The sequence below is a fragment of the Cnephaeus nilssonii genome (genome assembly GCF_951640355.1).
Source record: "Cnephaeus nilssonii genome assembly, chromosome: 20".
Lineage (NCBI taxonomy): Eukaryota > Metazoa > Chordata > Mammalia > Chiroptera > Vespertilionidae > Cnephaeus > Cnephaeus nilssonii.
Window position 1 is genome coordinate 16,012,492 of NC_137091.1, and position 18,995 is coordinate 16,031,486.

The 18,995-nt window shown below is 49.4% G+C and overlaps 1 protein-coding gene across 1 annotated transcript in view; it reads left to right on the forward strand.

Annotated features, from left to right (window-relative positions):
• Nucleotides 1–18,995, forward strand: part of CDH11 (cadherin 11) — a 141,019-nt gene that overhangs the window by 49,767 nt on the left and 72,257 nt on the right. Inside the window, exon 2 of the mRNA XM_079800070.1 lies at nucleotides 4,528–4,652. The gene's annotated coding sequence lies outside the window, so the exon portion shown is untranslated. The remainder of the gene's footprint in view (nucleotides 1–4,527; nucleotides 4,653–18,995) is intronic.

Consider the following 18,995-nt stretch of genomic DNA (forward strand, 5'->3'; position numbering starts at 1 on the left):
GTGGGACATTGGGCGTCACCCTGCACAGACAGGGAGTAGCTGGCCTTGGAGGTTTTGTAGGGAGGCGTGAGCGATGGGCAGCGGGCAGCCCTTAACATCCTAGCGGGAGCACAGATCTACAGATCGAAGCTGAGCTGGTAAACTTCGAGACTCAGCTTCCTCATCAGAAACAGGAATGGTGTGGAAAATACTATACATTAGTAGTCATTATGTGATTGCATAGTGATATATGCAAATATATGAATATTAGTTCCATATAAATGCTTAGCGTTTTGTGAATATTTAACATACAATAAAAATTAAAACTAATGTTTTCAGCATGCCCCATGGAAAAAAGCACAATCTATACATTTTCATAATCACAGCTACTGATTATTGAGGGCCTTGTTGGATGAGGTATTACGTGTATCATCACTATTCCTCACAAAAATCCTACAAAACAGTTATTATCCCCATTTTGTAGTGAGGAAACTGAGCCCCCCAGGATTCTTGCTTGGCCAAAGTGAAACTGCTTGGAAGAGGCAAAGCATGGAATTGAAGTCCTGTTCCCTCACGTTCAACAGCCTACTGCTTCCCCCATTAAAAGAAATTATAATCTACAAATCTGTCTTACAAAATATGCTTCACCATATGGTTCTGGAACTTTGGTGAAAACAGGAAAGAAAAACCATGCAGTGGTGCTTATTCATTGGGTTCATTCATTCCCTTTGACGATATCGGCAACATGCAACACCTTCAGAAGGACAGCCCCATCTGCAGGGCTCCGGGGTCTGCTGCCCACATGCTGCCCGGCTCCGGCCTTCAGAGCAAGGAAAACACCGTGACACCAGAAAACAAGGCCGTATTTCTCAATGGCAGGGACGTGTATGCCATGGCTTGACTTCTTTGCTTAATAAGTTTCCAAAATCGGATATTTCATTTGTTTACTTAATAGTAACATATCTATCTATCTATCTATCTATCTATCTATCTATCTATCTATCTAAAAGGCTAATATGCAAAGTGTCCCCTAGGAGTTGGACCATGAGACTGGGGGTTCGACTGTTTGCTATGACGTGCACTGACCATCAGGGGGCGGCGTGGAACATGGCAGGCGACCGTGGCAGGAGTGGGGCCCTGAGGGAACGAAGGAAGGAGGAGGCAGGGAGGGTGGGGAACCTGATCAGCCCTGATGCCTGACCAGGTCTAGGGACCCTACCTGTGCACGGATTTTGTGCACCAGGCCTCTAGTTGAATGATAATTTCAGTCAACTCCATACCAAAATACCTGAGATCCCCTGCTGTGTTGTTATACCCCAAAGTAGAAATTATCTGTGGACACATCCCAGAGCAACAGGTGTGAGTTACCCTAGAAAGCAGGTCTCCTGGGTGGTTCTTACAGCTGGCAGGAAGGAAGGGGACTTGGTAATGACTCAGTCCAGCTGTGCTGCTCCCTTGCTCTATGTACTCAGGCTTTATCACTTAGCCTTAGTTTCTTCATCTGTGAAATGGAGCTGTCACTGTCTCCTTGGGCTCCCCAGCTTCCCTCAGGGTCAATTCTTTCCTTCTTAACCCATCACCCAGTGTCATCCCTGTACCAGCATCGTGCACACAGTTAGTGGCCTAAGGATCCTGAACCATGTGAGGGGTGGGGACTGTTTTAATCCAGTTCAGCCCTGCGTGTGCCAAGCCTTCTACAGGATCCGAACTCAGCAAAATAAATCTGCTGCAATCATGCCTCCATCCTCCCCTGAGTTTTCTCTTTGATTTCTGTGTGTTCGCCAAGTACTTCCTTCATCTCAATTACACCCTTGGTTTCATGGTGTTCCTTCTCCTGATTTCTCAATCTCTCTGAAGTAATATATGGCATGTGCCATCTGTGCCTCTAAGAAGCTCAGTGCCGTGGGCGGTACACACAGGACGGGAGGGTCTGAGAGGGCTGTGGCCTGTACAAAGAGGGTCCACAGGCATGTGGGACCTGGGAAATGAAGGGGAGAGTCGTCTGAGAAGATTGGGGTGCATGCAGCGATGTGGGGTTGTATTTTTCTGGCTCAGAAGGGAATACATGACTCCAGGTCTCGGGGAGTCGTGAGATGGGGGGAGAGGAGGGGAAATGAACATTCCAACCGTCAATGCCTATTTAGGAAGAGGTGTGCAGGCTGCCCACCCAGTGAGTCTTCCCCCCATCAATTCTGCTAAAAGCACAAAAACACTTAGATTTCTTATGCTCGTTGTTCCCCCTTTGCTAGGAAACATGGAGTCGTGTACCAACATGTCCCACAAAATCCACAGCTCCTCTTCCTTCCGTGTTTTCGATAACCGGAGCTCATAGACAAGCCACCCATCTATTTTTGCTTTCCTTCCAGACCTCAAGCATCTTTGCAGGCTTTGGGTGAAAGGAGTTTAATGGGAAACATTTTGCAGGGGGGAAAGAATGCAAGGGGAAGTGGGAGTTCAATTCGTTTTTATAGACCTGAGACGTAAACTTTTAAAAACACACTGGCTACAGATACGGCTGTATTATTAGCTGTCTGGGGAAGTTAAACAGAAGAAAGGCAGTGGTGAGGGCTGCAGGGCTGAATTCTGGTTGCCTGGTGCTGGCCGACCACCTGGAGCGAGAGTCTTACCCCTCGGAGCGGAGCGGGGAGATGGGTTACGTGGTACTCAGAGTGGTTACATGTATTTAAAGAGAACACAGTGGCGAGGCCAATCAAATGGCTGTTCTATTTATGTTTATAGTGTTTTAGTTTTTTCACTTCCGAGCAACATACGAAATGTTTATGGAAACAACTCATGATCTCTTGTAGTTGAGTGAACTCGTCGGGATGGTTCGTGTCAGGGTCTCTCATGCTGTGCAGTCAGATGGCTGGAGACACAGGAAGGTCTGACTGGGTTGGAGGTCCATGGCGGCGTCTTCACTCACCATCTGGCACCTCAGCTTGGATGCCGGTACCGGCTAGGGATGCCTGGGCATCTCTATTGGTGCAGCTTCTCCACGCGGCTAGCTGGAGCTCGCTCCCAGCACGGAGGTCTAGTACTCAGACTTTTGCCCTGGCAGCTGACTTCTCCCAGGGCGAGTTTCCCAAGAGCACCAGACGGGCTACAAGGTTAACTATGACTCAGCTTCTGAAACCATGCTGTGTGCCTTTGGCCACATTTCATTGGTTACCCAGGGACGGCTCAGATTCACCTGGGAGGTGGTGATGAATGCATGAGGATATGGGGATGGGGCTCACTGGGGATGGAGGCAATTTTTGGAGAATGGCTACAACATGGGACATGATTGCAAAGGAGGGTCCTTCCTCGTTAGTTCCTTGCTGTATGAACTGCCCTGTGTCGCTTCTTCTCCATGACTCTGTGCATTTGGAAATAATCTCAGTGCTACTTGGTCCTGGACACCCTGGGGTTAGCACACAGTAGGACAGTTTTATTGTTCTTGCCTCAGTCACCAAACCAAAGTGTTATGAACATATTTTGGACTTCATTCACCTTCAGCCCTTCATCAAGAAGGGTTTTTTGCTTGTTGTTGCTATTGTTGTTATTGTCCTGGAGAAGGTCTTGTATGTGAGGAGTTGTTAGGTGGAAACAAGGAAAAGTGGACTTGGGAAAAAAAAGTGTAATAAATGAAGTCAAAGTAAGAAGCTGTTTAAGCCCTTAATGCAGGCCAAGTTGGTCCCAGAAGGTTGACGCTCTAAATGTTCAAGGATGTTGAGGAAATCCTTTATGCTTGTTGGAGTGGGGGAGCCATGCCAGCCACCATCTGCCCCCGAAGGTTCAGTGCCTTCATTTTCAAAGACTAGAACTGTTCAGACATTCCATATTCTGCTGTTCATTCACTCAACAAATATACATTGAACAGCTGCTCTGGGCTAGGAAACGTGGTAGACACAGAGGGAGATATGAAGATGAATCAGACCAGAATCTAGACAGAACACACCCAACATAGGCTCCAGAGTGAGGGGTAGTGCGGGGAGGGCGTGGGGATGTAGTCTCCATATAGAATTGCAGCTGTCAGCCCAGTGCTCTCATCTGCTAGCACGGCCACGACATCTCCTGTCGTCGCTTCCACCACTGTCATGCTTTGCCCTTGAGCCTATCATTCCACAAGGATTTGGCAGCAGCAGAGAAGCACTTCTCACTTTGGGAGGGAAGATTACTTGCTTTGGATTCCAATGACACCTGGGTTCTAGCAGAACTGGCTCTGAGAGTCTTTATATCCCCCCGTCCCGGCCTATGACGCACACAGCATATTGTAAGAAGTTGGATGTACAGCTGCTTTTATTGTTGTAATTCATGTACCAAATGCACATATGGCTAAACACACCATCCTACGGTACCTGTAGATTCTCGGCCCATGTCACCCCCATGTCACCCACTTTGCACACAACTGGGATGGTTTGCTTACATCCCTTGCTCCACACCTGGACTGTTATCTTCTAAGAGAAAAGTCTGTCTTATTGTGCACCTGTGTCTTATAGTGTACCACTTTATTAGTGTCACCTCTAGGTTACTAACCATCCATTCACTTTTTTTTTTTTTTTTTTGCAGAAATTACTGTATTTTCGGCTAAGTGGCGCTGTGACGATCATTCCTGTTGCCATCTGTTGAGGGACCAATCAGATGGGTGGAGTGTGTTACAGAAATTGGCAGCAAGTGTCCAATGGGTGAAAAAGGTAAGAGGGACCGACGTTACTGAGTGATTCGAACGTTGCAATGGGAGTAGGTGGGGGAGGGTGCCTACCAGGTCCTCTCTTTAAGCCTGTCTCAGTTTGAACCTTCACCAAATCCAAAATAGAACTGGAGACGGAGAAGCCCTGCTTTCTTGGACTTTCAGGAATGTGATTATCGCCTGTTGTTACTGGGTTCTCTTCGCTGAACACCTACCATGTGCCCATACAAGGATGGTAGTTTTTGGATGATAGGAGAGTCAGAGGAGAAGGAACTAGAGGGGGTTATAATTCTTTAGCAAGGACTCAGCTGGGTAGACTAAGATGACTGCCAAGTTGCTATTTCCCCCTTTCCTTCTTTTGAAAAGAATTCTCTTTTTAAAATGTATTTTTATTGATTTAAGAGAGGGAGGGAAAGGGAGAGAGAGATACAAACATCAATGATGAGAGAGAAATGTCAATCAGCTGCCTCCTGCACAACCCCAGTGGGGATGGAGCCCGAAACCCGGGCATGTGCCCTGACCGGGAAGCCATCCTTGACCTCCTGGTTCATAGATCAGTGCTCAGCTACTGAGCCACACTGGCTGGGGCGAAAGAATTCTTTAGAAATGAACCAGGTGGCTTACATCCGAAAAGGAAGAGAGACTGCTAGCAGGCTGAACCTGTTAGGCCTCCAAAGACAGAATGCTAGACCATCAGCCACCAGGCCCAGCCCTGCCATTCCCTGTCTGTGCCCCCTTAGGTGAATGAGCGCTTTCCGCGGCCACGACGGGGGTTGGGCTAGGCCAGTGGTTGGCAAACCGCGGCTCGTGAGCCACATGTGGCTCTTTGGCCCCTTGAGTGTGGCTCGGCGTTATAACCACTTCTTCAAAATAGACGCGTCCAGGCCGAAAACCGACTTCTGCGCATGGGCCATGAAGTTTCAATCGCACTGTACGTGCGTGCCCGCATGTGGTATTTTGTGGAAGAGCCACACTCAAGGGGCCAAAGAGCCGCATGTGGCTCGCGAGCCGCGGTTTGCCGACCACTGGTAGGCTCTCCACCAGTTCTTATATTTTAGGGTTCTCTGAATCCATTTCCCTCCTCCTGCTGCTTGGTGGTAATGCGCTATTGTTACGGAATGGCCAAGTGTCCGGAGAGAAAGTTAAGTATTAGTTACAGCAGCGTGACTCCCCACCCGTTCGGGTTCCGTCCGCCCTAATGTCTATCGCTCCTTTCCACATGGACGCCCAACCTTAAATGCAGATTCAAACAACAAATTGTGCGTTCCTCCTCTGCACCGTCACGGTCTCCTGTGCGCCGCGTTTCAGAATTCACCCAGAACAGAACCATGAACGGAAACCCTACCTGCCTCGCAATCCCTTACCTCCGACAGCAATTTCTTCCTCTCGATTCTACTCTCTGATGATCTCTGAAGTATTCCGACTTCTCTCCGAGCCCACTACCCCCATTCGCATACACACCGAGCCCTCTTTCTCACAGACACTGCCGTCGCCACCCAACAGATTGTTTACCTCCAAGGTTACTGCTCCCTCGTCAGCTCCAGCGTGACCCATCTTCCGTGTGCGACAGACTGTCCCTAAGCCCAGATAGTATGTCATTTCCCCACTTAATCCCTTCCCACGATAGAGTCTGGACACCTGACCAAGCTTCCCGGACCCTGCGAGGAAGGGGCCCCGCTTTGCTGTCCAGGCTCGTCCCTCAGGCACTCTGCACACCCAGCCCTCGCCGTTCACGTCCGCCCTGGGACCTACCACATGGCACAACCATCATTCCTCCAAATCCACACCCTCTCTCATTTTAGATCTTACTCACTTTATATCTTAGCCTGGACTTCACTGTCTCGAAGGAGTTCTCCCTGATCCCTAAGACTGAGCTATGGGTGTCTAATAGACAACGCACCCGTCCGTCAGAGATGACACCGTTTACGGCGATGTCCACATGGGCTTGTACTTGTCTATTTACTTGTCTGTCTTCCTAGCTGGACCAGGTGGCTGTTGAGGTCGGAACTTATTTCGGGAGCACCATTTCTCCCAGTTGCAAGCCCTGTATCGCACCCCATATAGGCTCTCGGTGAATATTTATTAAGCATCTGGATAGAGACTTTATACTTTGCACACAAAGCGAGGAAAGGGGACTGATGTTACCACCGAGGAAAAGTCACAGTCATGGAAGCTAGTAGGTATTAAGTGCTTACTGTATGCCAGGCACCTACGGTCTTTAAAGGCACCACCTCCCTCAATCCTTGCAAAAGCCTCATGTGAGAGGTACTCTTAATATCCACGGTTTCATAAATGAGGAAACTGAGTTTTAGAGAAGATGACTAACTTCCCTCTATCCACATTTTTTTTTAACTATGGAAATTTTTATTCTTGGGAAGTCTGACTTTAAAAGCCTCTATCTTGTGCCATTTCCTCATTCCCTCTTTTGCCTTCTCTCCAAATGAATTTGCTACATTCCTGACAAAAGACATCTCCTCCACGTGAGGCCTGAGGCTCTTGCTCCAGCCCACGCAAGCTGTTGTCACGCACACGGTCCTCCCTGGGGCGAGGACCCAGAGATCTTGGGTGATGTCCCAGGTGTTTTACAGTCACATTATACTGTGGGTCTGCTTGGGGACAGAGTTCAATTTGGAGGTTGTCCCCCAGCCCCCACCCCCACCCCAGGTCTGTCTTCCGTGCTCTGGTCAGTGTGTGGGCTGGGAATAAAGGAATGAATGAACATGCTCCGTGGGAAGCAGAGCTGCAGGCCCTGCACATGCGCCCGTGGGACTGGGAAGCTGTGTGCCTGCCTCCTCGTGCATTAGCATATTCTGCCCTCATTTGCTCCAAGGCCCCAGCAGAGGAGAGGCATCCCTCCCGTGGCTGTGCCCGCGAAGGGGGAGCATCTCCTTCCTGCCCGGTCAGACGGTCAGACGTGTCTCTCAGCTCCTCAGCCCTTTGAGTTCCTCCACAGGACACGAGGCTGACATTTCCCATTTCTCTAGATAATAGGGACAATTAGAAGGCGGTAGCAATGAAAGCGAGTCAGAAGTTAAGTGGAAAGTGCTTGAATGTAATTTCTCTTCTAGGAAATCTGCTCCATTTATTTTCCACTTAGTAATGAAGAACCGCCTATTTTGAAGGGTTCTGTGTAGCTTTCATTTCAAGGAGAGGAAGGTAAACCATCCTAATGCTTTGCAGGACCTTTAAAGAAAAGCAAAACAAGGAAAAACAAAGCAGGAAACCACAGCCTGGTATGGATGGGATGGCCTTTTGGTCTTTCAGGATAAGGTTCTTACTTTACAGAGAGGGATTTCGTTTGCCTGGAAGGAGGAGAGGACTTGTTTGTGATCATGCTGTCAGGTTTTGGAGAAACAAAACAAAACTAACCAAAGACTTGGGATCAAGACTCCGATCCTTGGTCCCCAAGTCAGTTTACGATGCTAGTGTTGTGTGAGCAGGTGCCTGAGCCGGGCCACACTCATGGTCAGGGCTGAAGAAGTGTTTTCCCTTTCCTGGGAAAACTTACAGTCAATTCGCTTTGTATAAACCACTCAAAATCTAAGTAAGAAGGGAGAGAGAGAGAAAGATGGGGAGAAGGGAGAGAGAAAGAAAATACTTTCTTTTAAAATAGATATTTTAGAGAAAGAGGAAGGGAGAAGGAGAGAAAGATAGAAACATCAATGATGAGAGAGAATCATTGATCGGCTGCCTCCTGCACACCCCACACTGGGGATCGAGCCCACAACCCGGGCATGTGCCCTGACCGGGAATGGAACCTGTGACCTCTTGGTGCATGGGATGATGCTCAACCACTGAGCCATGCCAGCCAGGCAAGACTTTGAACGCATGGTGCTGAAGTGCTTGAGGCTTACAGGACAGCTCACTCTCTGGCTGATTCCAGGGCAATCTTCACTGGAGATTCCGTTCCTGGCACTTTTCTCCCTTAGGCTCCTCCTTGGAGCAGGGAGGACGGACCTGAGTAGCTACAGGACAGGGCCCCCTCATGCCTGCTGTCTTGCTGGGCTTTCCACAGGGCACGGGGCACAGATTTGAATGACAGGAAGGGAGAAGAGGCTGTCCTCATGCTCATGAAAAGCATACACACGTGGAGACCCTCCTGAGTGAGAATCCGCAGGGGCTGCTGGTCACAAGTTACCAATTACCTTTCACTTGCATGAAAGTCCATCCCCGAGAGCCGCCAGGGGCTGGCTCACCTGCGTTGCCCCTGACAGTCGGGAATGTTGGCAGCCTGCCTCCTAGCCCGGTGCCCGCTGGGTCTGTCTGTGCACGCACGTTTCCTATTTTGGGATGTGGGCCACTGTGGAGAAAGAGGCCGAGGATCTGTCTGTCGCTGTTGTCACCAGAATTACAAACAGACACGCAGCTCACGGGCTGACTACCTTGCAGACCTTCAGTGGGTCCGATGTGACTGTGGCTGTTGCCGTCAGCTCAGGAAGGATGACAGGAAGCTCTCGCGTGCCAGGCGGTGGGAATATAATACCTTTGCCCAGATCGGCACCTAAGGAAAACCTTCAAAGAACCAGAGTGTGGTTCTCTGATCCCACTGTATTTACCTGACGATGGACAAAATGCAGAGACCCCTCCTGATAGTCACAGTGAGGGCTGATGCTTAATGAGCGTGCTGTGTGCCAGGCACTCCGCTCCGTGTTTCACACGCCTGACCTTAGTGATGTCCCCAGGACTCTGCGTAGTAAGGGCAGCCATCATATTCTTTCATAGATGAAGACCCTGAGGTTCTCAGAGGTTAATCAACTTGCCAAGGCCACGTGATTAACAGTGGGTAGAGCCAAGGTCTCCTCCGTTCCTAAGCACTAGCTCTTCCAGTTCGTTTTTAATCCCGCCTTCCGGTCTTCTCCAGGTTGGAGGGCAGCTCTATTACAGTCCTTCTGGGGTGGCCGTGTCTTGATTCTCCTCTGGAGTTAGACGAGTCCTGGCGCCTGCTGGCTAGTGCGCAGTATGCAGCTGAATGTGGACACTGAGGGAGAGGAAGTGCACGGGAGAGGAAAGCGGAACTCTGGGGGTGTCCACTCATCACATCTCTTGAGAACCATTCCTTTTGTAGCCCTTGGACTAGGCACTGGGGCGACAACAAGGAACCAAATGCACCCGCATCTGGGAATACATCAGTGAAACGTCAAGTTACGCCTTCTAAGAGCCCCCTTCTTACGATGGAGCCAGGCCAGCAGAGAAATAACCACAGCACAGGCACAGGGTTTCCTCTAAACAGCTTCCAGGGGCCGCAGGAGCACAGAGGGGCTGACTTTGATAGAGGAAATCAGGGTAAGCTTCAGGGAGGAGGTGACCTTTGGGTTTACACATGGAGCATGACTAGGAGTTTACTAGGAGATCTGGGAGGATTTTTCAGGCAAAAGAACAGTATAGAAATTCTTGAGCCAGTGATTGTCCTGACTAGGTGGTTTTTTTTGTTTTCATTTTTATTAGTTTGAAATAGATGAGATAGCTAAATAGATGGAGATAGTTTACAATTCAAAAGGTGAAAAAAGGGTTGCAGAGAATGAAGTCGCCTCTATTCCCTAGTATCTAGTCCAGCGGTTTTCAACCACGGTGCCATGGCAGGCACACTGGTGTGCCCCAAGAATTTTTAAACCATGCAGTACCTGGCTGTTTAGTTAGGGGCACTGACCTCTTTTCTCTGACATTGTCAAATAATAATGATAATAATAATAATAATGATGATGATGATGATTATGATGATGATAACAGCCAACACAACAATAGCCGTCTAGTGTGGATGAACCAAAATTATATCTTTTTAAAAATATATATTTTATTAATTTTTTACAGAGAGGGATGGAGAGGGATAGAGAGTTAACATCGATGAGAGAGAAACATCAATCAGCTGCCTCCTGCTACTCCCTACTGGGTATGTGCCCGCAACCAAGGTACATGCCCTTGACCGGAATCGAATCCAGAACCCTTGAGTCCGCAGGCCGACGCTCTATCCACTGAGCCAAACCGGTTAGGGCTATCTTTTTTTCTTCTTCTTCTTTTTTTTTTTTTTTTTGTCAGAATAGCAAAACTGTATTTTTTGGTGTGCTGCAGAATTTTAGTAATTAGTTTATGTGTGCCATGGGATGCAAAAGGTTGCACATCGCTGATCTAGTCCATGAACTTCCTTTTCAGAGGCAACTACTATTTTAGGTTTTGTATGTGACCCTCCACAGATGCTAAGAGGGGCAGTTAAAACCACACAATCCTAGAGTCTCTTCCAACACACCCATGCATGTGCATGGTACCCAGCGTGAACACTGCTGTGCACATGGTTCTATTTCTTGCTTTTAACATGAAAATGTAATTTCCCTCTTGTTTGTTTTGCTTGCTCTCTTTTGATTTTAAACCAAAGAACTTGTATGCATTTATGCATAACCCATAGACACAGACGGTAGTGTGGGGAAGGCCTGGGATCCGGCGGGTGCTGGGGAAGGGTACAGGGTAGAAGGGTGGCCAATGGGTAAAATACTTTCAATACGAAAGATAAATTTTAAAAAATGCAAATGGGATACTTTAAAACATTTTAAGCGTATAGAAAAGTTGCAAAAGCAATACAAAATGATGTTCAACCTTTCTAGAGTTATTGTTGCATGTTCCGCGCCACGATGTGTATGACTTCAGTCCCTAATCAAGGCATAGCATGGCTGTCCATTATCCGGACTTGACACAGAACATGTTCCTGTCTGTGACAGTTCCCTGAGATGCCATAGCAGCAAATGCACACCCAGGACAGGGATGGCAGGGGCAGTTCATATCCACCTCGCACTCATCTCTGGGAAAGGGTCTTTGCCTGTCTCTAGGCGCTCACTCAGTGAGATCCTGGTGTCCTGGGTGAAGCCAGCAGGCTCCCTGCACCTGCCCTCGAGGCCCAGTGGCCCGGGGTAGGAACAGACCTTCCGATTGAAATGTAATCACTTCATTTCCGACCAACTGGCCATGGAGATTGTGTGCCTCCTCTGTTCTGTTGTCAGAGTCCATGGGCAGCTCAAAGGCTGGTGTAGGGTTCCCTCTTCTAAAGATCAAAGCGCCCGAGCAGGGCTTGCTTATGGGCGCACTCCCTCCACGCATTACCTGGCGAGGACTGTTTGTGGTCAGCGCGAGAGGGGCTTTGAACACTGACAGGCAGGATGTAACCCAAGAAGACTGTGTTGATACCATTTTCCAGCCATTGCCTCTGGGCCCACAAGGATGGTTTTCACCCATTCATTCCCGCATCCAATACTCCCGAGAGCCTGGGGGGCACGCTCTCGTGCTCTGTGCCAAGCCACGTGCATGCTCTCTGCAGGCGGGGCGCTCCAGATCTTGACTGAATGAAGCAGTCGAACCCGAGCATAATGGGGTGAAATCTCTGAGGAACAACTTCCTGGCCATTCATCACTCCTTCACTCATTAAACACCCTCCGGAACTGCTCCCTCTGTGCTCATGCCACGGTGCACCTGTGAATAAGGCCATCGGACTTCTCATTTTCATAGCACTCATATGCCCCTAAGGGGGGTCCCCGGACCCCCTACTACATCTGCCTGTTTCCTGAAGTTGGCTGCATCCCGAAGGCCCAGCTGCTCCCAGAGTATTTCTGGACAAAATCAGGCCATCGCCCGGCGGCTCTCCCTGGCCCCCTGGGATTCCGAAGCCTCAGAATCACCATTCCCTCTGGGGGCTCCTAACCCAGATTACCCTGTGCCCTGTGGGGGCCTCGGAGCTCCAGGCAGTTTGACAGAGCAGGTAGCAGGACATGAACATTGATGGTGTCTGCTGAGGATCGAGAAGGCTGCGGCTAGAAGCCGCCATTTGGGAGCTTTAGGAAAATCGTGGAGGGGCCAATAAGTTCATCTTTCTAAGGGGCTCTGAATTTGGGAACCTAAGCACCATCCCAGAATCCGTTAGGTTGCCATAGCAACAGTTCTTATACTTTTTCCCCTACAGAAACAGTTTTTAGTTTTTTAAATCGTCTGCATATTTGCAAGGGCTAGTGAGAAGGTGCCTCTCTAATGGGATGCCCAGCAAGTGCCCTGCAGTCCAGGTGTCTGTCCGTAAGAGATACTGGTGTGCACATCTCAGCAGTCCCGGTTTCTCTTCAGAATTTCCACTGGAAGAATGGGCCCAGGAGGATGGCCACTCACTGCCCCTAACCCGTGTACACCATGCTTTGGGCCAAGAAAGAAAAAGCCTCGGCTGCTTGTTCAGTGTCACTCTTGTCAAGGGTTTGAGCTGGACCCCACTGTGGCAGTGAGCGGCCTGGGCTCGTGCTGGAATGGCCAGGGCAGGGTGGCTGGCGCCTGGGGTCGTGGGCCTATGACCAGCTCCATGCTGTCCTCCCCAGGCCTCTCCACCAGCCACGGCATGATTTCTCTGACATCTGAGTGGCATGACTTTCCTATCTAACACCCCAAGCTTTGGCGGCGTGCGGCCCATCACAGGATAAATTGCAGGGTCCTCCGCCTGGCTTCTGCGTCTGACGTGACCCAGCTCCCACTTCCTCTCATCCCCGAAGCTCCCATGCCATTCTGCCAGACCCAATGGCTGCTGGTCCCCGAACACACTGTGCTGCTTCGCTCTGGTTTCCGTCTCTGTCCCTGTTTGTCTGGCTGTGCTGAGAAGGGCCCCCTCCTCCAGGTGGGCTTCCAGGGTTTGGTGAGAGGCAGTGTGCCACTTCTGCCCCCTGAGTGTCCTGGCTCCTCGGGCATCTCAATATGCCTTCCTGGGTCCCAGGCACCTTTCTTTCATAAGCTCCCTTTTCCATAAAAATATTAGATACTGCGTGTTATGCTTGCTTTGGTGTAAAGAGGAATACAATTTTCTGCCCTAGTAGGTTGACTTTCCTTCTGACTTTAAAAGAAATGAAAGAATTCCTATGTGAGGATGTGGAGAAGAGGGAACCCCCTGTGCACTGTTGGTGGGAATGCAAATTGGTGCAGCCACCGTGGAAAACAGTCTGGAGGTTTCTCAAAAACGTAAAAATAGAACTACCATAGGATCCAGCAATCCACTTCTGAGCATCCATGTGAAGAAAACAAAAACACTAACTCGAAAAGACATCTGTACATTATAATATCTGGATATTATTTACAATATCCAAATCATGGAGGCAGCCTATGTGTCCATGGGTGGATGAGTGGATAAAGACAATGTGATGTCTTATATAAGAATGGGGTGTTACTCAGCCTTTAAAGAGAAGGGACTCAGTAAATCTTGTCATTTGCGAAACATGGACAGACCTCCAGGGCATTAAGTTAAGTGAAATAAGTCAGACAGAGAACGACAAATACCATATGCTATCATTTATATGTAGAATCTTAAGAACACACACACACACACACACACACACACACACACACACACAAAACTGCAACGAACACAAACTTACAGATACAGACAACAGACTGGTGGTTGCCAGAGACGGGTGTGGAGGTGGGAAAAGTAGGTGGTCGAATGGTACAAACTTCCAGCTATGAAATTAACTCTAGGTGTGTCATGTACAACATGGTGACTATACTTAGTAACACTGCATTGTATATTTGAAAATTGCTAAAAGAACAGATCGAAAGAGTTCTTGTCATGAAAAAGATGAGAGTGATGCCTGGCGAGGGATGGTAACTAGACTTAACTTTTAGGAGAAGCAAGACCCGCTAGGAGCAGTAGATCCCAGTGTAGGCAGAATTGTTTCTAAGCTGCACACTGCTCTGCATGGCCCCGTTACCAGCCACTGGGGGACTGGCACTCCGGCCACAGGAAGGGCTCTGGGCAGGGAACTTGCAGCTCTCTGCCCTTCGGGGTTTGCCTCCCTTGCAGTGCTTCACCTCAGCCACTTCCGGGGGCAGCCCACATCTGATGACCCATCAGTCAAGGCCTGGCCCTCTCAGCTCTACTTGAGATCCTTTTGAAGGGCCATCCTCAGCCCGGAGCACCATGCAGGGTGGTCTGAGGCTGGTGCTGGGCCTGCACCACATCTCACCTTCCCTATCCCCTCTGCCTCCCTTCCTTGCCCTCCATGTGGGTTGTTTTCATGTCACGCCCTAATAATGTCCCCAGTGACCCCCCCACCTCACAGTTGGCTTCCCAGAGAACCCAACCTGCCACACGCTCTACTGAATGTTTTGCAACAAGCCTTCTTGGTCCACATGCATACACCCGAGTCATTTGTTCCTTCGTTGTGGTCACTCAGTGCCTGCTCCCTGGAGGCTTAGCGCCACGCGGGGCACCGAGAGACTGAGGGGAACGACGGAAAAGGACCTCTGGACACACAGAACTCAGGTCTCTTCTTCTCTGAGATGGGTCTGATTTAGTCTGCAGCAGCGTGGAATAAGGGACAGAGATGGAAATGGGAGGTTATTGGCAATTGCCCATAGCCCTTCCTGAAAAGTATTCAACAATATCTCCTTTTACCCAGAATGAAACCCAGACCCGAACTGTGTGGCCAGGGCCCTCCCTAGGTGGCCACTGCCCACCTCTCTCCCTCACCCAGTCGGCTGTTTCTGTCCCCTGAGCGGCCCAGCCCCTTTGAGCTGCAGGGGCTTGGCACTTCCTGCTCCCTCAGTCCCCCGCTCCTCCTGTCCTGCTCCTTCTCATCCTTTAGGGCTCAGCCAAAATGATGTCCCCTGATGGGCCATTCCTGACATCACACCCTTTAAAGCCTCACCTTCCCTCCCCCACAGTTATATGACATTTTATCATCTGTCTAATCCTTTACACCGCTCATCACAATGTGTGAATATCATACTACTCCCTTTCCTGGTTTTCCTTTTTATCTTCTCTTCCCCCCATGAGGCTAAGGCTCCCAAGATTCAGAGACATGGCCTGCCTGCCTTGCCCACCCCTCTACCCTCAGCGTCATGAGCAATGCCCACCAGGAGGGACCTGGAGAGTATTATGTGGAGCAAAATAAGCCAGTCTGAGAAAGACGAAGTATCCCATGACCTCACTCACATGTGGAATCTAATGAACAAAATAAACTGATGAACAAAATAGATCCAGAGACACAGAAGCATGGAACAGATTGTGGAATCTCAGAGGGAAGGTGGGGGTGGGTGGGAAGAGATCAATCAAAGAACTTGTATGCATATATGCATAACCCATGGACACAGACAATAGGGTGGTGGAGGCCTGAGGCGGTAGCGGGGTGGGGAAGGGGTGGCTAGAAGGGTCAATGGGGAAACAAGGGGGGACATCTATAATACTTTCAACAATAAAGATTTAATAAAGAAAAAGGAAAAACAGAGCAATGTCGTTCTACACTTGTCGTAGCTCAGAAAATATGTCTGGAATGAATGACTAAGCCACACCTAACTGTCGAATGTTTCCGTTATGGTTGTTCAGGGATCTGAAGGCTGGGGCTCTGCCTGCCGTAGAAAACTGCATGGGGCAGAGGGCTGGAGTGTGGGCACCTCCATGCTGCCATCTTGAGCAGAATCTTTTTAAATTATAACCCAAAGATTTTTTTCCATTGATTTTAGAGTGAGTGGAAGGGAGTGGGAGAGACACAGAGAGAAACATTAATGTGAGAGAGACACACACCAATTGGTTGCTCCACATGCACCTGACCAGGGCCGGGATCAAGCCTGCAACCAGGTATCCTTGACCAGAATCAAATGCAGTGCCCTTTAGTCCCCACAGGCCGGCGCTCTATCCACTGAGCCAAACTGGCTGTGGCTGAGCATAATCTTCAGACATTCCTCCCTTCCTCATGCGCGCGCTCTCTCTCTCTCTCTCTCTCTCTCTCTCTCTCTCTCTCTCTTTTTCTCTCTTTCTCTCACTCTCTCAGCTCCTCCTGGGCCATCATTTAGGTCTGAGTGGCATCGGTTTCCGGATCATTCCACTCTCAGGATGCCAACAGCTGCATGATGGCTTCCCTGCGTGTGCGTCTGTGCACTAACAGGGCCCTTCGGCCTCTGCAGCTGCCTGGCCGTCTCCCGCCAGGAGAGAACGCGCATCTGTCATCCTCTGGAAACTTGGGGTGGACGTGCAGCCTGGTACCCAAAGTGGTCTCCCTCAGGCAAACACTGAGAACAATAGCCCTGCACTTAAATGCTTGAGCAGATATCAACTGGAGGCAGGTTGCAATAATCCATGTGTATAAAGCCCATTACGATGAATTTTTGAAATAGCACTTACTCCACTTTGTTCTTGACAAATGGTGTTTGTACCCATTGAGATAGTTTATTTCAACTATGGGCTCCTGTTGCAGGGAGAAGTTTTCTGACAATAGCAAGGCATGGGCCATTATTGTTGTGCTGCTATAATGATTCCCGTGGCTAAACTCGACTGGAAGGCTCATTAAGATGAAGCATTAACAGCACATGCTCTGGGGAGGATGGTCATAGAACAGGATAGCTTGTGGAGGCATCGGCATTCGAAGGAGCCGTCAGATGACAAACACGCCGGCCTTTGGGAAGCGTTTACCAGGCACCTGCTGGTGTGCTCAGCCCTGGGCCAAGGTGCCGGGGAAAGAACATTCGAGAAACATGGCCTTTTCCTTCTGGGAACATACCATCTATTTGGGGAAGCCAGGAAGATTTCAGCTGTCAATCTGAGGGCCACCGAGGGGTGTGCACCAAATGCGTGGCACTTGGTGCTGACCCTAAGTCCAGGAGTGATTCAGGGTGGACGTTAGAGACTTCTTAGCCCTTGAAGAATAGCAGGAAGTTGGTTAGTAAACTACGTTCTAAATATAGTAGCTGCTAACGGTTACTGGTTTGCTTTTGGCGGGTAAGCAAAATGATCTGGAATGAGATAGTGGTGATGGATATGCAACTTTGCAGACACACCAAAGAACACACCCACTGAATTGTGCACTTTAAAAGGGTAGAATTTATGATATTTGGATATCTCAAAGGTGTTCTTTAAGTACTCTACCAACTCTACACAGTAAAATTATAGTAAATTTTATTGTATGTCCAAAGAATCGGGCTTTAATGGAATAGACAAAAGGGGTGGGCAGACTAGCACCCTTAGGGAGGAAACATATAACCATTTTACAGATGAGGAAATGAAGAGTGAGATATTCGTGGCTTGCTCCAGAAGCCACAGAGGAGGCTGGGACTTTATCTCTGGCCCTGTGGCCCCAGTGCTCAGATGTTTCCACACCAGCCGCCTGGTGCCTAAAGAAAAACAGATCTAGCCATCCTATATAATAAAGAGCTAATATGCTAATTAGACCAGATGGCAGAATGACCTTCCTGAACAACCAGTGGGCAGGGCCGTGAGGCAGCCGGGGCTGCAGGGGCCGAGCCTCTTACAACAAAGATGGCGGGTTAATTTGCATACACAGGTGCTGAGCGGCTGGGGATGGGGCGGGAGGCCTGCGTCATTGCCATGGCGACAACACAGGCGTGCCGCACCACCCCAGTTGCTCTGGGCCTCTGGGCAGTGTGGGAAGGCAGAAAGGCTGCTCCGGCCAGAGCGAAGGCAGTGCCGGCAGCCAGGGGAACGAAAGCCCATTCTTGCACGAATCTTCATTCCTGCATCGGGCCTCTAGTATGATAATAATACATGACAACTAGGATACGGATGATTTCTCTGTGCAGGGTGCCCTCGCCCTTTCTCTTATCTGATCTTAAGCACATTGTGAGGAACGGTATGGGTGAGTGTGCAGCTGCAGAGGTGGGTGTCTCAGGGGAAAAGGGACCTAGAGATAGGAGACCAAGTCTATTTTCCCAGGCTGCATTCTCTTTTCAGGTATTCAGGGTGTTTCCATCCCCATTTGGGGCTCTGCCTCTCCCTGGATTCTTACATGCATCCTATTCACGCAGTGCAAGCCGGATGTCTCGGTGAAATGTGGGGTCCAAGTCTCAGAATGAGGTGTTCCGCCGTTAAATGAGTAAATGTTGGCTTATTTCCTCCTCCGCAGAAGTAGATGCTTATTTCTACTGTACAGCACATGTCTAGATTAAAGCCACTCACATCCTTATCTCCCCTGCGGTGACTAAGAGAGCTTTTGATGTCATTCTCAGCTTACTCATGTACATAATGGGTCAAATTCCCATCCTGTTGGACAGGATGGAAACCTGACTCAGGATTTGTCAATGCGGCTGCACTGGGGTTATTTTCCCGGGGAGACAGCGGAATCACAGCACCCTGGGAAACAGCCTGTGGAGGAATCTCGAGGCATTCACCTAACCACTGAGATCAAAACAAACGCTGCGTTGGCCGCCTCCCCCCAGAGCCCAGAGCCCAGAGCCCAGAGCCAGGCAGTCCCCACTGTCTGGCCGCATTCAGGAAGTGCAAATAAAACCATATCTTCCAGGAGGAAGAAGGAACTGGGAATGAATGAAATGGAAATCTTTCCCAAGCGGCAGACGTCCTCTTTCTCAACTCGGGACAGTTTTGTCAGCTTTA